We start from the raw sequence: 22,698 nt of genomic DNA on the forward strand, positions 1-22,698 counted from the left end.
TTTGACTTAGTTCTCCAGGACATAGCCAGTCTCCATCCTGCTACCCATCTTCCACAGCCCATAGGAGGACGCCTTACTCTCTTCATCAGCCGTTGGGAATCCATCACCTCGGACCAGTGGGTCCTCAACATCATCCGCCACGGCTACTCTCTCAACTTTCGCACTCTTCCGGGCCAAAGTATTCCAAAAGAGTCTGCTTTGAACTCTCCTCAGTCCTCCCTCCTTCTTCAGGAAGTTCAATCCCTCCTCCTTCTGAACGCCATAGAGGAAGTTCCTCTAGATCAAAAGGGGCAGGGATTCTATTCACGTTATTTCCTGGTCCCCAAAAAAACAGGAGATCTCAGACCTATTCTAGATCTTCGGGACCTCAACAAATGCTTGGTCAAAGAGAAATTCAAAATGTTGTCTCTGGCCACTCTTTACCCCCTTCTCAATCAGGGCGACTGGCTATGCTCCCTCGATCTCAAAGAAGCATACACTCACATACCGATCGATCTAGCATCCAGGAAGTATCTCCGCTTCATGATCAATCGTTGTCACTACCAGTACAAGGTTCTGCCCTTCGGTCTTGCCTCCTCTCCAAGAGTGTTCACCAAATGCCTGATTGTGGTAGCTGCTTTTCTTCGTACCCACCACCTTCAGGTGTTTCCTTATCTGGACGATTGGTTGATCAAGGCCGATGCGCCTCAGACAGTTCTCACGGCCACCAACCAGACCATTCTGTTTCTCCGTTTGCTGGGATTCGAGATCAATCTACCCAAATCTCATCTCATTCCCTCTCAGAATCTTCAATTCATTGGAGCAGTTCTAGACACAGTCCTAATGAGAGCATTCCTACCCTCCAACCGTCTTCTCATGCTTCAATTTCTATGTCAACAGGTACTTCTGCAGACGTCCATCTCTGCCAAGCGCATGATGGTTCTCTTGGGTCACATGGCGTCTACAGTTCATGTCACCCCTTTTGCACGTCTTCACCTACGCACCCCTCAATGGACCCTAGCCAACCAGTGGTCCCAAGCGATGGATCCCTGCTCACGACACATATCTGTAACATCATCTCTTCGTCAGTCTCTACAATGGTGGTTGATTTCCTCAAATCTATCCAGAGGTCTTCTGTTCCATCTACCTCCTCATCAACTGGTTATTACTACCGTCGCCTCCCCTTATGCCTGGGGGGCTCATTTGAACGAGTTCCAAACTCAGGGTCTTTGGACACCCCAGGAAAAGAAACATCAAATCAATTTCCTGGAACTCAGAGCGATGTTTTATGCCCTCAAGGCCTTCCAACATCTCCTCTTTCCTCAAGTTCTCTTGCTGTGCACAGACAATCAGGTGGCGATGTACTACATCAACAAGCAAGGTGGGACGGGCTCTCGCCTCTTGTGCCAGGAAGCCCAGAAGATCTGGACTTGGGCCATAAATCACCATCTATTCCTGAAGGCTATCTACATTCAGGGAAAACAGAATTGTTTGGCGGACAAACTCAGCAGAGTTCTCCAACCTCACGAGTGGTCACTCGATCCTCTCACTCTGCAGTCCATCTTCACTCAGTGGGGCACTCCTCAGATAGACCTCTTTGCAGCCCCTCTCAATCACCAGCTGCCCCTCTTCTGCTCCAGACTCTACACTCCTCACCGTCTGGCAGCAGATGCATTTCTCCTCGACTGGTCCAATCTGTTTCTATATGCTTTCCCTCCTCTGCCTCTCATTCTGAGAACCTTGTTCAAGATCAAGAGGGAACGAGCCACCATGATTCTGATTGCTCCAAGGTGGCCCAGGCAACATTGGTTCTCCCTTCTACTTCAACTCAGTTCCAGGGAGCCCTTTCTTCTTCCTCTGTTTCCTTCTCTGCTTACACAACAGCAGGGGACCCTTCTACATCCCAACCTCCAGTCTCTGCACCTGACAGCTTGGTATCTCTCGGGCTGACTTCCCATGATACACTTTTATCTCAGCCTGTTCGTTCAATTCTGGATGCCTCCAGGAAACCTGCCACTCTGCAATGTTACCATCAGAAGTGGACACGTTTCTCTTCCTGATGTTTCCTCCGTCAACATAATCCCACTTCCCTTGCAGTGGAAACTTTATTGGATTATCTCCTTTCTTTATCTGACTCTGGCCTCAAGTCTTCTTCTGTCAGAGTCCACTTAAGTGCTATTGCGGCATTTCATGAGCCAGTCCATGGAAAGCTCCTCTCAGCTCATCCCCTGGTGTCCAGGTTCATGCGGGGTCTTTTCAATGTTAAACCACCGCTTAAAACACCTCCTGTTATCTGGGATCTTAATGTGGTTCTTTCCGTCTTAATGAAGCCTCCATTTGAACCTTTGGCTACTGCCACTTTCAAGTTTCTCACTTGGAAGGTACTTTTTCTCATCGCCCTCACCTCTGCCAGGAGGGTCAGTGAGCTACATGCACTAGTTGCAGATCCACCTTTTACGGTCTTTCATCACGACAAGGTGGTTCTGCGTACTCATCCAAAGTTTCTCCCTAAGGTTGTCTCTGAATTCCATCTCAACCAATCCATTGTTCTGCCTGTCTTCTTTCCAAAACCTCACACTCATTCTGGAGAACAGGCTCTGCATACTTTGGACTGTAAGAGGGCTCTTGCTTACTATCTTGAGCGCACAAAACCCCACAGATCAGCTCCTCAGCTATTTCTGTCTTTTGATCCGAATAAATTAGGACGTCCTGTTTCTAAACGTACGTTGTCTAATTGGCTGGCAGCGTGCATTTCATTCTGTTATGCTCAGACCGGACTGACACTGGAAGGTTCGGTAACAGCCCATAAAGTCCGAGCAACGTCTGTTGCTTTCCTCCGGTCCACGCCCATTGAGGAAATCTGCAAGGCTGCCACTTGGTCCTCAGTTCATACTTTTACATCTCATTATTGTCTGGACGCATTTTCCAGACGGGATGGACACTTCGGCCAATCTGTTTTGCAAAATTTGTTTTCCTAATGGCCAACCTTCCCTCCATCCCTCTTTTTGTTAGCTTGGAGGTCACCCATCAGTCAAGAATAGCTGCCTGCTTGTCCTGGGATAAAGCACAGTTACTTACCGTAACAGGTGTTATCCAGGGACAGCAGGCAGATATTCTTGCGTCCCACCCACCTCCCCGGGTTGGCTTCTTAGCTGGCTTATCATAACTGGGGACCGCGCGCCTCTGTCGGGCGGGAAGGCACTCGCGCGTGCGCGGTGCGGCCTACCAGAACTTTCCAAGTTCTTAGAGTGCAATCACTCTAAAAGTGTCCGTACCGGGGCTCCGTCGGTGCCGTCACCCATCAGTCAAGAATATCTGCCTGCTGTCCCTGGATAACACCTGTTACGGTAAGTAACTGTGCTTTATGGATCCCTGCTGTGACTTCTTCATCTTGATTACTGTGTGCAATTCTATTTGCCTCATCTCAAAAAAGATATAGCAGAATCAGAAAAATTACAGAGAGGGGCATCCTGTAGAATGAGTTTGCCTGTGAAAAAGGCTAAAGAGGTTTGGACAGTAGGCTCCAATGCACTGCCTAAGGCCTGTGCAGTTCCCAGAGTCCTCCATTTTGGCCCTCTAACAGTTGGCTGAAATGTTCTTCAAATCCTATAAATGTGTTAATGTCAATCTTGCTTACTTGATATACAGTATTTTTCACACTATAAGATGCACCTAGGTTTAGAGGAGGAAAATGAGGAAAAAAATATTCTGAACCAAATGGTGTACTAACATATTTAATAAAAATATAGCAGAATAATATTTCAACCATATAAACTCAACAGCAGTATTAAGAACTGTCATCCCTGTCATTAACAAATGAGGAGTGACTTTAAGGTTAAAGCACTCGTCTAGTTTTCTAGGCTCTGAACCCAGCCCCCTTCCCTGCCATGCTCTGCACCCTGTCCCCCCTTTGGTAGTCTAATGGTAGGCTGACTAACAATTCCCCCCCCCGGTACCTTTTTTTCACCTTAAATCCTGGTGGTCCAGCGGTGTATTGGCAAGAGCTGAGCCCCTCCCTCGCTGGACGGTTGCCTCAGATCTGTCTTTTGGAGAGTCCTTTAAAGACACTCATACTGTTTTTAGTCTACATTTGTTTTCTGAGACCATTGTATCCAACTGGATCCCTGAGGAAGGCGTGTTCAGCGAAACCCAGACCGTATAGGGTCTGGTAGGACTACACATGTGGACTATTATATTTGTATTTATTTGTGTTTATTCTTTTGAAAGAAGTGATAAATAAATCATCTTTTAGAACATCATCATCCACAGTCTTTTGCTTTCATTGATTTGCTACTGTTGACATTCTAAAATAAAGTGAATTTCTAAAATATATCCTTGAAGTATTGTAGACTCAATATTTAGTATTAATTTTTAATATTCTTTAAAAGCAGGTAAAGGCAGTTAACAAAATTAGTAGCATGTGTAAAGCTTGAAATCTTTTGGTGGCTCTGAGGGTTCTTTACATGAAAAAGGTTGGAAACCATTGGGTTAGGGCTTTTCAGCTTGGAGACATGGAGGAATAAGTGGGTGAAATGAGTCAATGGGAGAGGCGAAATCTTGGTTTTACATTCCTAGATGAGTCCTTATGAATGGGTTGTGTCCTTCAATCAGCAGATAAAGGCAGAAGACACTGAATACTATTGATATCACTAGTTTCAGAAATGGTATAGCCCAAGAACTTGACAGTGTACTATTGTCAAAACAGGACTTGAGAGACTCAAATCTGAGAACACACATCCAGAACATCTGTATGAGTGTTCTTCAACCTTTTTACACCTATGGACCGGCAGAAATAAAATAATTATTTCGTGGACCAGAAAACTAATAAGACTCCTCCTCTTATCCAACAGTAACTCTCATCCCTTCCCTTTCTCCCCTGTCAGCAGTAGCCCCTTCCCCTCCCTTGTCCAGGAGTACCCCTTCTCCCTTTCCTCCTCCCCTTATCCAACAGTAATTCTCGTCCCTTCCCTTCTCCCCTGTCAGCAGTAGCCCCTTCCCCTCCCTTGTCCAGGAGCACCCCTACTCCCTTCCCTCCTTCCCTCTCCAGCAAATGTTTCCTCTATGTAGGCTAGCGGCAGCTCTGTGTGCTTTTAACTTCGGCACACAGCTGCCCCTAAGCAGTATTTTAGCCGTGGTTTCATGAGGCAGCCTCGGGGCCTTTGGTAGGCCGGCCCTCTTCAATGATGCGATGTGGGCTGGCCTACCAAAGGCCCCGAGGCTGCCTCATGAAACCGCGCTAAAATACTGCTTAGGGGCAGCTGTGTGCTGAAGTTAAAAGCACACAGAGCTGCCGCTGCTTGTCTGGGGGTGCGGAGACATATGCGGCAGGAGTCGGTGGTGGAAGGCAGGAGTGCTGGCATAGCGACGGCAACAGGAAATTGCACATCAGTTGACGCCAGCACCTTTTGCTGTGGCGGGGACCTGAATCCTTTGCGGACCGGCAAGGTTTTGGTTTGCGGACCGGCGGTTGAAGAACTGTGATCTATATGATTAGGCAGTCTGCCTGCTGTGTTCCATAGTGCTTTGCCTACACAGGATATCTCCATGTTCAGTTTTGATTTTGTTTTTTCATCTAATCTGATTTTCTGATATTCTAATTATCAACGATTGGAACCCCTGAGGAAGAAGTGTTTCTTCAAAACACGGACCATGTCGGGTCTGGTCCACATGAACATTAGGACCAGTTCTCTGGATGTATTTTATGTTGCTTATGTATATTTTTAATTTTTTTTGATATTTTAATAAATTCCTGTACATTTTCCTGCAGCTTTGTTTTGTTTTTGGGATATAAATCAACACTAGATTTTAAAATTTGAAGTAAATAATCTGAGGAACCTTAGTCTTTCAGGTAGAGCCAAGATTGGCCTAATAGTATTCAAGGAAAGGACATTTGCAGGTAAAAACAAATTTCACCTTCTATATCCTGCTAGACCAGTCCAGATGAGTGGTATGTACTAAATAAAAAGCCCCAAGTAGGAGGAAGGCAAGGCCCACCTAAGAATCACTTTCCCAATGGCGCCATCATCCCAAGCATCCAACCTATAATGCTTGGTGAGTGGAGCAGTAACTACCATGTCACCATCCTGTAAATAGACTGCAGAAAACACCCTGAACCTCATCCAGACCATACTTGCAATTAGTATGCATGGAATCTCTCTTTGAGCCAATAGTAATGCTGACTGAAGAGCCTCCCATATTCATCAAAATATCAGGATGAAGTTATATAACACAAATATTTATTTATATACCGCATTAGCCTTTCAGTTCAAAGCGGTTTACAGGGTGAGAATAAAACTCCAAACAACCCCCCCTACTCAAGCAGATATCAACATTTGAGGAATAATACAAGTTTTGTAATCACGTTTAACATTTAACAATTAGCAGGAATACAGCAATAGTATGTGAGAGAAGAAATAATGAGTTGGAGTGATTTGGTCTTAGATCAGCATGAGAACTGGTAGTTGATTTAAACTTGGTCATCTTGTTTGGGGAAAAGGAGTGTTTTTAGAAGCTTCCTAAAATGCATGTAAGATGTAGAAGATTGGACTAGTTGACTCCATTCCGGATCTTTGGAAGCTGCTTGGTAGTGTAAAAGTTTATTGATGAATCTCTTGTGGGTGAACCTTTGATTCAAGGGAAGACAAAGAGAGACTGAAGTCGGGTGGATCGTCCTAGTTTGCAGAATAAGAATTGGTTGTAAGATAATTGGATAGTAAACCATTTAGAGATTTGTAGAAGAGGCAGCCAAATTTTAAAAGTACTCTGTTCTCAATTTTTAACCAGTGGAGTTTATTGTAGAATGGTGTTATGTGGTCAAATTTTTTCAGGTTAAATTTTAGCCTTACTGCTGTATTTTGAATTATGCTTAACTTCTGGAAATATTTACGTAGTCCAACTAAGTAGATGATATTACAATAGTCTAAAATGCTAAGGACTAGTGATTGTACTAGGAGAATGAAAGGAGCCTGGTCGAAGAGTTTCCCGATATATTTGAGTCTCCAAAGTGTGCAAAATACTTTACCTGTAACTTGGTTGATGTGATCAGACATGGACAATTGTCTAGTGCAGTGGTTCCCAACCCTGTCCTGGAGGAACACCAGGCCAATTGGGTTTTCAGGCTAGCCCTAATGAATATGCATGAAGCAAATTTGCATGCCTATCACTTCCATCCTATGCAAATCTCTCTCATGCATATTCATTAGGGCTAGCCTGAAAACCCGATTGGCCTGGTGTTCCTCCAGGACAGGGTTGGGAATCACTGGTCTAGTGCACTCCCATGATTCTGATAGTAGGTGTATGTATGTTATGTTATATTAAGAAGAGCCTCCCATATTCATTAAAATATCAAGGATGAAGTTTCCTCACCTTTATGCAGTATGTTGAGCACAACAAAAGTTTACCAAATTAGACCAACAAATTTGGGCATTCACATCCCTCAGACCCACCTCTAAGTTCCTGGGGACTTTTATTCCTTTTAGAAATTATGTTAAAATCTTTGGTATAAATTTTTGATGTTGGTCTTAGAGGAGATATGTAAATAAATCTATCTAGAAGAATATTTTTTTTATTTGTTTTTTTACATTGACAGCTACTGATTATCACATCTAGATTAAGCTCCATTGCAATTTTTGTTGTACTTTACTTGTTTGTCATTGATTACTGTAGTTCTGTTTCCTGGACTAAAATCTTCTCAAATATGCAGACTCCAGAAAATATCAGCAAAGCTTCATGGCACTAAGAAATTTGATAATCATAGAACACTGGTTACCAATTTCATACCACATTTCTTTTAAGACAGTTGTGACGCTCCAGTTCTTTATTTCTGACTTGCTCCTTTTTCTCAACGGCTTCTATGTAAGCTCTCCTGCACTCTCAGATCTTCTCAGCATAATTTGTCTGCCAGTCCTGTTTTAGCATTTTGGTTCCCACTATGTGCAATAGATTTCTTAAGGTAATTCTATAATAGCACAGAAATTACACTTCACCAAGGGTATTCAGTCAAGCTAGACCAATTCAAAGGGAGAAACAACCTTAGTCACCCCTTCAGTGCCCTAATGCGCATTAGGGCACTGAAGGGGTGACTAAGGTTGTTTCACCCTTTGAATTGGTATAGATTTCTTAAGGGACATTTTAGTACAGATGCCAACTGGCATTGTTAGCTGTTGATTCTGGCATGTCTGTCTTATTAATGGTTTTCCCATTCCTCCTTTTGTATCATAGGTGGTTTTGTTGGTTTGTTTTTTAATTAAGAATATTAATTTCTATTGAATTTTGATTAATTTTGTAACTTAAAGCCTCCTAGTGTGACTTTCAACAAAATTTTCCCTATTATTGAGCACTACTTACATAAGCAGCTTTGTAGGCAGTGTATTAAATAACGATGACCTATAAATCCTTAACCTTTAAGTAGAGTATAGACCTATGAATGACTAATATCTAAGCCATGAGGAGCCTTAGAAGGATCACCATGCTCAACATGAAGTCAAAGTGCTGATTAAGGGGAAGCTGTAGAAGATGCTCTTGGGCACAAAGTAATGAAGAAACTGTCTCCCAGGACACTTAATTTAAAGTGTTTGCTTGTGCAGATGAGGATAGAGCTTGCAGGGATGAGGCAGGGACATGAAAAGAACTCAGGAGACAGGACAGAAAAATTTGTCCCCATGTCATTCTCTAGTCTGTATATCTGAGATGCATCTAAACCAGAGGTTTCTCAAACCTCCCAGAACACACCCACCAATAAGGTTTCTTTTGCAATAAGCACATCATTCTTGTAACCTGTGGGCTATGTTTCTCTGATCATGAGATCTGGTGTAAAGATTTTCACTTACATTTTTTCTGGTCCATCTCCCCTCACTCTGAGCTGTCCTATAACTCTTTGGTTTTACTCTCTACACATGAGATGGTAGGAGCCTGTCTGTTCTGCTCATGTTTATTTTTCTTTAATTTCTATGGGTTCTTTTTGGTCATCAGGTTGTGAGGTGTTTGATGATGCAGAGGCTCCAGGTCTCAGGACATCTCTGGGTGCTACAGAACACAGACACTGAGGGCAGAAATCTATAGACAAAAAGGCGGCCTGTTTTGCAGAGCACCTGCTTGTCCAGCCTGCATTAACAGTTTTGGGAGCTCAGGGACCGTTTCCTTGGGAGCAAGTCTTGCTCCAGATTTGGCCACAGAGCTTGAGCACAGGCTGAGTATCCCCATGGTATTTTTTTTTTTTTTTGAGGATCAGGTGCTGACTTTGTTACTTCCCCCAGACTTTTGTGTGCGAGTTCCAGTAGGGGATTGAGGTCACGATCAGGCTAGTAGGATTGAGGAGCAGTCTGAAGAAGCAATCTATCTGGGTTTCCAGACTTGTCTGAGGCAGAGGTTCTCTGGCTGCAGTTTCAGCCTAAGCAACTTTCAGTACTTCCATGGCACAGTAAGTACTGGCTTTAACAGCCTATGAGAAAAATGGAAGGGGAAGGGTCTCTGAAAAGAATTTTTAACAGTTTCTGGGGCTAGAGCCAGGGTTCCCTACCTCTAAAATATTATTCTTTGAATTTTTTGACCCCTTATTTAGCTCCCATGGGCCATTTTTGGCATTAAAATCGCTGCTTTGGTGACCATTTTGGACTTCCCAATTTTGGAATAAAAGCCTTTATCTGCCTCAAAACACCTCAGTTTGGCTCAAAATCAATTTAGATGGACAACTCAGGCCAGAATGCTTAGGATTTATTCCAGATTTGGGCTGGATGGGCAGCTGAGGATCGTCCATGTCCCATATGCCACATGGGGTGGGTGGAAATCACTGACTTAGCCTTCTTGAGTCCCTCTGGTGATATGGGGTCCCAGATGACATACATTTCACCTTTCCAATCAGGATTTTTGACCTGGAACTTGTAAGTGCATCCCTGACAAAATGCAGCTGCGTATCTGACCTGAAACCCGAGTGCACACGGGAGTGCTGGCATCTGGGCATCCTGGTCCAACATTTGCGTCAGAATTTATAAGCATTATAATAATAATAATAATAATAATAATAATAACTTTATTCTTGTATCCCGCAATACCATGGAAGTTCAATGCGGTTAACAATAGAAGAGACTGTACATTTACAGCGATGATACATATTACAGTGTTATTACATTTACAAAGATGTTACATAAATAGCAGTAATAAAAAGGCATATACTAAAGAAGAGACTGTACGTATACGCGATGTTCCAATGTTATATATATGTTATATACTGTTATATATGATGCATACTTAAATTAGTGTTTGCTTTCCTCAGGGTCATGGCAGTAGTAACGCCAGGGGTTCTCCCCCCTAAAAGCACAGTTTCCTCACAGCAGAGTCATGTGTGAGATACGCAGGTACAGTCAGAAAAAGACTGGGATGAAGTGGAGTCTGTATATATGGCTTTACTTTTCTAGTCTGGGTACTCAGTTCTAGAAGATTCTGCATTGCGCCTTGGAGGGCCAGGTCCCAACCAGATGGCAGTCATCCGTCTTGCACTGCAGGCATTTGGAAACTCACTGCAGGACAGGTTGGTACGAGTCTTCTCGTACAGTGCAATGGTAGTAGCCTATGTCAATAGGTAGGGAGGCAGAAAGAGTTCTCTACGGTTGGAAGCCCAATTTCTGTTTCAGTGAGTGGCAATCCACCTGTTGGCATTCTGTGGCATATGTAGTGGAAGTGGACAACCATGCCAGCGAATTTCCTCGGCCAACAGACTCTGGATCTCGGAGAATGGACTCTTATCTCAGGAAGCCCTGTGGGCTTTACTATGTGGAGCAGACATCAAGACAACTTAGCATCCGTCTAACAGAGCATCAATACTGAATTTTTGAAGGAAAGATAATGGAACCTCTGGTGGAACATTGCCAGCAACAACAGCACAATTTGCTTCTTTTCGATGTAGGATTCTGGAACAGCTGAGTTTGACAGCTAGGCGGAGCAATATCCAGCGCTGGTTACGTCAGAAAGAACAGTGCTGGATGTTTGTGCTGCGCTTTGCTGCCACTGCAGGTTTAAACCAGGCTATAGAGTGGAAGGCGTTTAAGAACTCTGGCGTGTTGGCGCATTCAGGAGGAGCAGCCATAAGTTGGAACTAGATGTTTAGCTAACATCCCTGATGACACTTTCTGTGAAATGGGGTCGACTGTTGGTGTGAATTGTGGGTATTTGGATGTTATAAAAACAAAACTAAAACTTTGTAACTTTGGAAGAAGTCAAGCAAGAGAATAATTGCACTGGCAGGTGTGGAAGCCTTCTCAAGCTAAGTAACTTGTTTCCATAAGTGCTAGCTGCCATGTTGCTTTTAAAAGCGAAGCTAGCTGAGGGTTTGCAAGAGTGACTGCTATTGCCTATTTCTTGGTGCTTTACAAGATTGCCATTGTTTTTGGCTGTTTTTCTATTGCTTTTTGTCCACATTTATGAACTTATTTTTTTCCTTTGCTGTATGCTGTTTTTTTCCTATTGGGAAAGATCTGTTCTATACACACAGGTGGAGTTTTTTTCTGACCAATGACTAGTGAACTCCCTGGCTTGCAGCATTGGCTGCCAGATTAAACTCCTCATAGTGAAGTGAGGTCTTTTTCTCCACTGTGTGTGTTAGCCTGTTCTTTTGCCTCTCCCTCGATAGAAGAGGAAAAAAGTGATTGTGAATATTTGGATATAGTTTTTCTCCAATATTGACTGAGTAAATGTAACATCAGGCATGCTAAGGAGTTAAAATTCCTTGATGAAATCAAGGAGCTCTTTACAAAGCAGCTGGTTCAGGAACTGACAAGAAGAGAAGCAATTCTAGACCTAGGGCTAGATTCACTAAACTCACTGATTGTGTCCTTACCAGTTTGTGAGCCTTCTCTGACTCCGCCCCGATTCACTAACTTTCTGCCCGATCCTATCTGCACCCGATCCGATCCACACATGCAAATGAGGGGAAATGCATGCGTAAGTAGGAAGGCAGCGATTCACTAAACAGAAGAAGGAACACCGATTGGGCTTTCCGATCAGAAAAGAAGCGACTGCTGAGGACCAGTCTTTCACGTCCTTGCCAACTGTCCTGCTCTCTGCCGCCCTGAAATCCCAGCCCTGCAGCCCTGAAATCCCAGTATCAAAAATAAAAAAACATCAAAATAAAACATCTCCCTTGTGCAAAAAGCACCCCTTCCTCTCTGCGAGCCCATGCTTTTAACCTGCAGTTTTAACACACGAGTTTAAAGCGGGGCTGCACTATGGCGTGTTGTGTTTTAGTTCCAGTCTGCATTCTTGTGGCACTTTTGTTTTAAACCTGAATCGGAGAGCAAGCACATGCACAGATCACATGTCCAGGCAGAAATGATGGTCTGCGCATGCGTCTGGATCGCTCTGCAGCTATATGTGGGGTCGGTAAGGGGGCGTGCGTCCGATCACTTCATTTGTATAAGGACGCTGTAGTGAATCGGTCGTTCGCTGAGACTCGGCCATGGATCACCCATGGATCACAAAGATCGGTGAACTTTAGCGAATCTAGGCCCTAGTTCTTAGTAGAGTGCATGAATTGGTGTTGAGGTTGCTGATAACAGTGATCATAATAAGATCAGAGTTGATATAATCACTGGAATAAGTTCACACAGGAAATCCAATACAATAACATTTAACTTTAAGTTTATTTTTATACCATTTCCTCAAGTTATGATAGGCTCCTTTATTAGAGGAGCACCTGCAAAGGCCAAAAATTTATACAAGGCATGGATGTTATTCAAAAATAAACACCGAAAAGTCCAACAGGACAGAGAACCCACGGGTATAAAACAGTACAAAAGGAAATGGGAACGGACAATAAGCACTCCACTGAAGATCACTGATGTAAAACCAACTTGTTTATTTCATAAAAAGAAACAAACAGAAGCTTCTGCCTGTGTTCTTTTATGAAATAAACAAGTTGGTTTTACATCAGTGATCTTCAGTGGAGTGCTCATTGTCCGTTCCCCACTTCCTTTTGTATTGTTATTCAAAAATACCATCCTGGAAGCCCAGACTAGATATATTCCATGCATTAAAAAATGAAGATAGGAAGACCAAACAAGCAGCCAGTGTGGTAACGAGTGAGGTGAAGGAAGCTTAGAGACGCTAAGAGAATCCTTCAGAAAGTGGAAGAAGGATCTGACTGAAAACAATTGTAAACAGTACAAGGAATGGCAAGTCAAATGCAAGGCTCTAATAAGGAAGGCAAAGCGAGACCTTGAAAAAAAGATTGCAGTAGAAGCAAAACGGTGTAAAAACTTTTTCTTACTATTATTTCTATAGTGCTACCAGATGTACACAATGCTGTACAGAGTTAGGTATATTAAAAGGAAGAAGCTGGGAAGAGAATCAGTTGGACCGCTAGATGACCGAGGAGTAAAAGGGGCTCTCAGGGAAGCAAGGCCTTAGCAGTGAGATTAAATGAATTCTTTGCTTCGGTCTTCACCAAGGAAGATGTGGGAGAATTACTGGTTCCAGAAATGGTATTCAATTGTGATAAACCAGAGAAACTCGAGCAAACCTCTGTAACACTAGAAGATGTAATGAGTCCGTTTGACTAACTAAACAGTAGCAAATCTGGACCAGATGGTATACATCCCGGAGTGTTGATAAAGTTGAAAAATGAACTTACAAAGCTATTGTTAGTAATTTGTAACTTTTATTTAAAATCCAGCATAGTACTGGAAGGTGGCCAACGTGATACTGATTTTTAAAAACGGTTCATTCTTTGATTCTTTGATTGCATAAGTACTGTAGAAGACAGTCTCACTTGTGCAAATCAGAGGGATTTGAGATAAGATGACAGATCTGAGTTAGCAAAACAGGGTAATCTAAGGCTATTAAGCCTTCAGAAGACAGTTGGTAGGGGAGGATAACACACGAGATCTTTGCAGGTACATATTGATGAGCTCATTGTAAATTTCCTGGAGCTGCAGGGCTTTAGGCTACTGCTAATTTCTGTGCCAGAATCCACAGTAGTAGTATTATAATAGCACAGATTCTCATATCAATACTAGGAAGAACTTGGATAATCCAATTAGAATACATTTTCTTTGTCTAGACAAAATTATCCAGAATACAGAACTGCAGAAAAAGTAAAAGGATCTTATGAATTCAGAACACAGGAGTGAAACTAACAAGTGATATGTTCCCATCAATAAGCTAACTTCTTTTTAATATTACTGTATGATTAATATATATGTATAAAATATAAACCTTTTAACTTTTTTTCATTATGCTCTATTAAAACTTCAAATAATCAGCAACAATCAGAACCAACATAGCCATGTACTAGCTTGTGTCTGCATTAGATGTATAAAACACAGAAAGGATGAGACTGAGGACAGGTTTTCTCACTCCTTGAAAGGTGTTGACAGTGATTCCATCTGCCTCTGTTTTAGGAGAGACGGATCATTATTTAGGGCTAGATTCACTAAGCAAACCGATCGTGTGTGTGTATGTATGTATATATGTGTGTGTATATATATATATATATATATATATATATATATATTTCCCCCAGAATCCAAACCACACTACTCTTACCAGTTCATTGAACTGCCCAAAAAAAAAAAAATCGCTAAACTCAATAATGGCACTCTTAAAATAGTCCCTTTGCTCTCTCTCCCTCCCCTCCAGCAGAAGCAGTCGAGCCCGGCTGTCTCTGTATCAAGCAGTCAGATCAGCTCCACAAGCATGGGCCCTGTTGGATTGCTTTTAAAACTGCACAAAAGCTCAACGTGGAAAAAGTGAAGGGCAGGTTCCAAAACGAGCGAGTACAGTATTCTCCAACACGCCTTCCTGTGCTTTCACCAAAAGTCTGCCTCTGCCTCAAGTGTCCGCTTTCCTTCTCATTGTTTGCCCCATGCCTTTTGAGTGACCGAGATGGCCCAGACTCTCCCGTTACTGCCCCGACTCGCCACTCTGCTCTCTGCCCGAATCTCTCCTGCCGCCCCGACTCTTCTGCCCTACCTCACACTGCAAGCCCGAGATTTTAACCCGCAGGTTAAAACCACGGGCTTGCTTGGTTAGTAAAAGTTTTTTACAAAAAAAAGTCGCAGCTCTTACACATGCACAGACCACTAGCGTTCCTCCGATTGCCCTCATTTAAATTTTTTTCTTTTCGGAATTGGTTGGGCTTGCACGGATCGGCCACGGATTGGGCATGGGAATGAGGTTTCTGAATCTAGCCCTTAGTTGTGACCATTCGCCTTTATAGTAAATGATCTGATATGCTAGTGTTGCTGGAGTAATTTGGTAAATGTTGAGAAATGCTTCTTTGTTTAGATTACTTACCAGCCAAAGAAATGAAAATACTTCTTCCATTAAGTATGGTAACATAGGAGTCAGTGCTGATAGCCGCACATTAGAGCTGCTGACTGCATGCTTTATGTAAGCTTTCCTAAAATATAAAATTATCCACAAGATGGAACGTGCAAATTACTGTTATGTTAAAATTGCACACTCACTGACAGGAAGAGGATCAGCCTGCATGGGCTCTGAAAATAAGACCTACCCTGAAAATAAGCCCTAGTTGAAACGCTGCTGCCACCAACCCGCTTAAGCCCCTAGGTACAGGAAGTTCAGCAAGTGCTCGCAAATAGCGCGTTTACTACCTTCCTGTTGCTGCCATTTTGCTCCCTGTTAGCTTGAGTAGCACAGCGTGAGAAGTTCGGGCAGGTCTCGCAGTTTAGAATCTCGCGAGACCTGCCCGAACTTCTCACGCTGTGCTACTCAAGCTAATAGGGAGCAGAATGGCAGCAATGGGAAGGTAGTAAATGCACTATTTGCAAGGTAAGGAGAATAAGTACCTTAGTAAAAACTGGAAGAGGATATGAGAATAAGACAGCGTGACTGATGGGGGGGGAGATGTGTGGGTGAGAGACAGTGAAGACTGGAGAGCAATCTAAGAGACTGACAGGCTGATTGGAGCAGAGATGTGTGAGTGAGAGAGACATGCAAAAAGAGAACAATGGAAGGAGGTATAAGAGCAAAACAGGGTGATGAGGTGGATGTGAGAGAGAGACTGGGTGAAGGCATGGGGTATATATGAGAGAAATAGAGGACACTGGGTGAAGGCTGGAGGGGCTATGGGCGTGAGAGGTATTGGAGAGTCACAAATGGGTCCTGGTTCACCTAAATTGTGGTACCTTTGCAATGGCTGCTGAAATATCTTGTTTCCTCGACAATAAGACCTAGTGCGTTTTTGGGCCCAAAATTAATATGACAGTGTTTTATTTTCGGGGAAACACGGTAGTATAGCAGCCCTCTTCCTCCCCCCAGCCCAACCTGACTTTCCCTGTTGTTTAGTGACACCCAGCTGACATGACTCCCCCTTCTTCCCCTCAACTTAAAAAAACCAAATATCTGGTGTATAATGCCCCATCTTCAACTTTAAAAATAGAATTTTCCTGGTGTTGAGTGACTTCCCTTATCCCAGGACATACCTTAAAGCATGCCATCTCAGAAGGCAGTGCAAGAGGCAGGAGTAAGAGGGCATGGCTCTTGCTTCTTCAAGGTACACTCTGGTTGGGGTGAGAGGGGATTGGGGTGTCAGGACAGGGAATGCTGCTAGACACAAGGAAATTTTATATTTTTAAATCCAGAAGTTGGTGGACTTCTAGACTACCAGGGATGTAGGGTCAATACAGAAAGCTGTGTCTGCATCATATGCCACCTTAGACCTGGTGTTACATTTCTCACTCAGTAGATAACCAGCACACAGCTTTAAAAGGTTTATGCATTGCTGCAGATTAGCTAGTAGCCTCCTTATCATAAACAGTAAAGTCCTGATTATCCAATCTTCACTAATGTGATCTGGTATATCTTACTGACCCCATTGTGGCACAGGGGGCTGCCCCTCTTCCCCCCCCCGCTAGTGAAAATCAGCAGGAGGGATACCCACTTCCCTTCTGCCATGCAGATTCACCTCCCCACCCCCGTGTGAGAGAAAATTGGCAGGAGGGAGGCCCCCTTGAACCATCCTCTATCCTCCCCCCCCAAAAAAAAATGCAGAAGGGATGCCCATTACTTCCTGCCACCAGATGCTCTCTTGATTTCCCCTCTCCCCCTTTCAGAAGTTGGAAACAGGAGGGAAGCACGGTCCCTCCAGCTTCAATACCCGCTGATCCAAAATGGTAGGCTTTTTCTTCTCAGTGCATCATGTGATGCATGGAGAGGGGCCCAAGGCCCTGATTGGCTCAGATGCCTAAGGCCCCTTCCACCTTGAATAATTGAAACTCTTCCGTATTTTAATATGCTGTGCACCGATGTCTGCTGCATGATTTAAATGCAGCGCTGAAACTCTTTTTGCATTGGGCAGCTATTAACGAGTGCATAGAACATTGATATCTGCGCACTTCTGCCATGTTAGCTTTCTCATCAGCCCTTTTATAGTAAAGGATGGCAGATAGACTTGGCATGATCCATTATTTCAGGGATGGAGGAAAGGTCAAATGGGGTACATCTGAGGCAATTGTTTTTTCTTTTAACTTTCAAGACAGGATAAAAACAGTTACTGGTAGTTATAACTATGTCCAAAGATGCCAAGCTACCCAGGTCTTGGTTGAAGATTTTAGGACAGTCTTGGATTTTTGACCACCCCATCCTGATTGCATTATGGGACTTGTAGCACTGATTTCAATGGCCAGGATCAGGCATTACATATCCCACATTCCTTCAAAACCAGAACTAGACAAAGTCTCCAGCCTGGAACTGGGTAACATGGCATCTGTGTGTATTGCTATAATTTTAGCAGCATGAGTGGTTAACGGCAGAGTATGTAGCTGTCAAGTCAGTAGTCACTAGTGGACACTGTTTAGGAAAGGAGTGCAAGGTTTCACTGATCATGTAAAGGGGTGCAAGAACTAAAAATGGGTTTAGGAACCCTGATTTATTTCTTATTGTCTCACCTAAATTTCCTACTTTTACTTTGCTATACCCATAGTGTAGGCAGCCAGAACACAGCTATGTCTATTGTTATATATTGCTGTAATTTATTATGTTGTTATTTCAAAACCAGCAAGTTACAACAGCAGATCATAACTCCCACCCTTCTCTTTCCCTCAATAGCCTTATGAGATCTTGAATCTTCCCACTAAGGAGACTTGACTTAATTATTAAAACTCTACTATTTGCCAATGGCATTAATGTGGACCAAAATGGGTTCCCAAACCTTTTAAAATTGTTTCCCTTGATCCAAAATGACGCTGTAGTGGAAGGACATGCTGATCAGTCACTCAGTAGAGGTGCACTGGAAGGCTGCACGAGCAGGGCTTGGTGTTTTGAAGAATTTTGTCTGCCATACCTTATTTCTCTGTCATTTTTTGATGGGAAAAAGGAGAGGAAAAGTGCGGGAGCCTCCCCTAGTGGCACCATCCATTCTGGGAATGAGATCGCTGACTTGATTTCTTCCGAGCACCAGCGGTACCGGTGACCTCTTTTCCTTCAGTTGCACTTGGAGTATTTGCATCGGGCAGCAGTTTGGGGTATCTTTAAGCCCAGTAGAACGAATTGCTACCCACGCCTGGGTAAAAACTCATCAGAAATTCATCATTTGGCAGGGGAACCCAAACAGGATGATATCCCCCTGTGAGGAAGGGGTGTTGCCTTCTGAGGATTTGGAGTCTGCTCCAAAGGAAGAACTACTAATGCAAGCTGCTTTCAAAACCTTGGTTCAGAAAATGGTGAGTAATCTAATGAAAGTTAAGACCAGGGTAACTCTGGAAGCAGGAAAAGTCAAGACCAGCAGTTGCCACTTGATTCACTTTGGGATGCCATTAATGGCATACAGTCTTCTCTGTTAAAAGTAGTTGGACAAAATACTGTGTACTTGAAGAATATTTCTGAAGCAGTCTTGGTTCAAGCGCAGGTTGCTAATCAACATGGACAAGAAACGGATTCCTTAAGGGCTAGGCTCCAGTCAGTGGAGACATGTGAATCCTCAGTGGTAAAAGACAGAAATTATATTGCAGAACGCTTGAGTACCTTGAAAATCAATCAAGACAATTTAATTTATGATTCCTGAATTTTCCTAAGTATCCACTGTTTCCAGCTGTGGATATGTTTAAGAAATTTCTGATGGAAGTTTTGTAGATGCCATCAGAGGCACTTCCTCCTATTACATGTATTCAGTACCTCCAGGGTTGGAGGAGTCCTAATAACCTGGAGGCAACAGCTAAGAAGGAAGAACCCCTGGGACTTACTGCCTTTTTGCAATCCTCTCTGGAAGTGGTTACCCTTAGGGACTACATGGCTGGTTACCTTCGTTTTTGAACTTGACCATAACAACGTTTTGAAGCTTTCCTTTAGACATTTGGATTCTCAATTTCTAGGATCTAAAATAAAGAGTATTTCCTGACTTGGCACGAGATACATAGATAAGGCAAAAAGCCTTCTTGGCCCTTTGGGCTAGGGTTCAGACTTTATCTACTGACTTTATGTAAAGATTTCCTTGTAATTGTTATATCGTTCATGAAGACAATTAATTTCATTTCTTTGACTCTAAGCAGCTTGAGGAATTTTTAAGTGCTAGAGAAGAAATTAATGTCATAGTGCAAATTCCATACGTTCGCTGTAGACTGGCTAGGGGCAGGGTCTCGGAGTGTCCTTTCAATGCATTTATGTTCCTTTTTCCTAATTTGGATCACAATTACCTAAATATTGGCAAAAGATATTATTTCCTAATGTATTTTCAGTTTTATTTTACTTTAGTTCAAGAATTTCTGTTAATCTCCAAAGTATTGGTGATGTGAAAATTAATAAAAAATAAAAATAAAATAAAAATGATAAAAAAGAATAAAAAAATAAAAATGATAAAATTGTTTCCCTTGCTTAGTTCAAGTCAGCGACAACAAGTATTTAATGATATAGCATGTCATCAAAAAATCTCCAGCGGTGTAAAGTTGGTAGGTCCCTCTGGGTCAGCCACAGGGTCAAAATACTTTTCTTTACCATCTTACAAATTGTAGGAATTGATGTATACTTTTGAGGAGTGGAAAAATTCCAGTAGGTTTATTAAACAGCAACAATAGATGTTACTATTTTATATTTTACAGATTTTCCATGGCAGTGATTCTTAAACCTGTTCTGGGGAAAACACTAGCCAATCAGGTTTTCAGGATATTCATAATGAATATACATGAGATCAATTTGCATGCACTTGGTAAACATATCTTTATGCATATTCATTATGGATATGCTGAAAACCTGACTGGCTGGGGTTCTCCCAGGACAGGTTTGGAAAACCCCTGTTCTGTGTTATAGTTTTAAGGTTTTATTGAATGGGAAATCACTTACTGTATTTTGTTTCTATTTAAATACCTCTGTTCTTTATTTTTCATTTAGAGAGGGTTAGCCTCTTCCCTTATCACATAATTTCAGTCAAGAGACTTAGGACCAGATTCTTAAACTTAAGGTTGCCTTTATGTTAAAATCTTTTTTTATTGTGCATTCAAAAGTACAAAAATGTTCAAATCTTTTTTATTGTGAATTCAAAAGTACAAAGAACAAAAGAATAAAACAAGAGCAAGGAAAACAACATCCAACAATACACAGTCTTAAGGTTGCCTTTAACATTCACTTTGTTCCAGCCAGTTTAGCCTACATGCATTTTAGCGGTGGATTATCAAAACGGCTTACCATGGTCTTTGTGAGCTTTCTAGCAGTTGCCAACACTGCCATGCAAATGGGCTCTTGAATATTGAAACAAGCACTCTGGTGGATTCTTCAACATCGACGAATCATTCTCTAAACGTGGCGTCTGCTTTTGGCGACAAAAAAAATCAGCGACTAGTCCGGGGGTGCCACTACAGGGCCAGTACTGTAAAAAGTGCATCTTGTGTCATGTATTTTGACTGTGGCTAATGAAACAAAATAAAAATTACATGATTTACATAAGTTAGTCTTTTTTTTTTTTGGGGGGGGGGGTGGAAGTGGTAAAAGCATGCTTCTTGTACGTTTATTATAGCCGTGTCCTATGTGTTTCTAGCTGTGGTTCATGATAAAATTAGACATTAAAAACAAATCACAAGATTTACATGAATTATAATAGTTTTTGTGGGAGAAAAGGCATGTCTTATGTGCACTTGTTAAGTCGACGTGGCATCTCCCCTCCCGCCGCCAAGCAACACCCCCCCAATATCCCCTCAGCAGCGAGAGAGATGCCCACTCTCTCCTGCTGCCACGCAACCCCCCCCCCCCCCCCAGTGCCTACAACAATCCCTGCCTTTTCCCCCTAAATCAGGGATCTCAAAGTCCCTCCTTGAGGGCCGCAATCCAGTCGGGTTTTCAGGATTTCCCCAATGTATATTCAATTGAAAGCAGTGCATGCACATAGATGTCATACATATTCATTGGGGAAATCCTGAAAACCCAACTGGATTGCGGCCCTCAAGGAGGGACTTTGAGATCCCTGCCCTAAATGGTTGGCCAGAGGGATGCCCACTCCCTCCGGCCTACAGGCTTGCCTCTTCAAAATGGTGGGCCTTTTCCTCCCTGGTGCATCCTGGGATGCTCTGAAGAGGGGCCTGAGGCTCTGACTGTCCCAGGTTGTTTAAGGCCCCTCTTATGGGTGGGGCCTTATGTGTCTGAGCTAATCAGAACCTTAGGCCCCTCTCCAGATACACTAGGGAGGGGCTTGAGGCTCTGATTGGCCCAGGTTGTTTAAGGCCTCTCCCACTGGGGAAGGGAAGGTCCACCATTTTGAAGAGGCAGGCGCCGGAGGGAGTAGGCATCCCTCCTGCCAGCCATCTAAGTAAGGTAAGGGGGAGATGGAGGGTGAGGGTCATCAGAGGCATTGGGGGGGGGGGGGGGCGAGTGCATGGTGGAAGAGAGTGGACATCTTTCCTTCTGCCGAGGGGGTGTTCGGGTGTGTTGCTTGGCGGCGGGAGAGAGTAGGCATCTCTCCCACTGTTGGGTGGAGGGTTGCTTGACTTTGGCGGCTTGATTTGTTAGGGTTTTTTTTTTTTTTTGGGGGGGGTTGTGTTTATTCTGTGCATGTGCCCATTGCTATTGCCAGCAATGGGTACATGCAAATTTAGTGACTCGTCGCTACTCTCCATCATAGTAACGGTTGCAACAGCGGCTTGTTGGGTTTTGATTCAAATTTTTGAAAATCTAGGCCATAGTTCTCCTGAAAATCACTTGTCAAAATTGTCTCAAGGAAGGTAGAATAAATCATCTATGAAGAATTCACTCTTAACTCTTGGATAGGGCCTGAGTATAATGTGCTTGAATTGTCCATGCTGGAGGCTAAGTTAAATAGTACAATATTGTTCAGTTTCACATCATTTAATTTAATACTTGTATATACCCCAATTGCCATTCAAACTGGTGAGCTAAAAGAGACTAGCAGCAATAATAAAACACTGGTTATCATATATAAGCTGTAAATAGAGAATAAAAATTACTGGCCACAGGCAAAATTAAACATTGAGCTCTAGACTATAACCTTTAAACAGACTTCTGTCTTTTCTTTTCTTTTTTGAGAGATGGTGACAAGTGAATTATAAATGGAAAGATAAAAGGCTCTTACTATCTGCAGCACACAGTATTTGCAAATAACCTGGTTTTAGTACTGTGGTTTCATTGCTTTGTAAAGAAAATCTTATGACTTGTGTAAAATCTGTCAGTTTCAACTTCTCTCTCCCCCACACTTTGGATTGCGATCAGATTTAGAGTACAGCTTTTATCCAGACCTATCAATTATTCTGTTGCATCCACTCCAGATTC

The 22,698-nt window shown here is 42.8% G+C and overlaps 1 protein-coding gene across 1 annotated transcript in view; it reads left to right on the top strand.

Moving 5' to 3' along the window:
• The window catches only part of XPR1 (xenotropic and polytropic retrovirus receptor 1), a 391,618-nt gene that overhangs the window by 71,163 nt on the left and 297,757 nt on the right, over window positions 1–22,698 (top strand).

Source organism: Geotrypetes seraphini, chromosome 12, assembly GCF_902459505.1.
Source record: "Geotrypetes seraphini chromosome 12, aGeoSer1.1, whole genome shotgun sequence".
Taxonomy (NCBI): domain Eukaryota; kingdom Metazoa; phylum Chordata; class Amphibia; order Gymnophiona; family Dermophiidae; genus Geotrypetes; species Geotrypetes seraphini.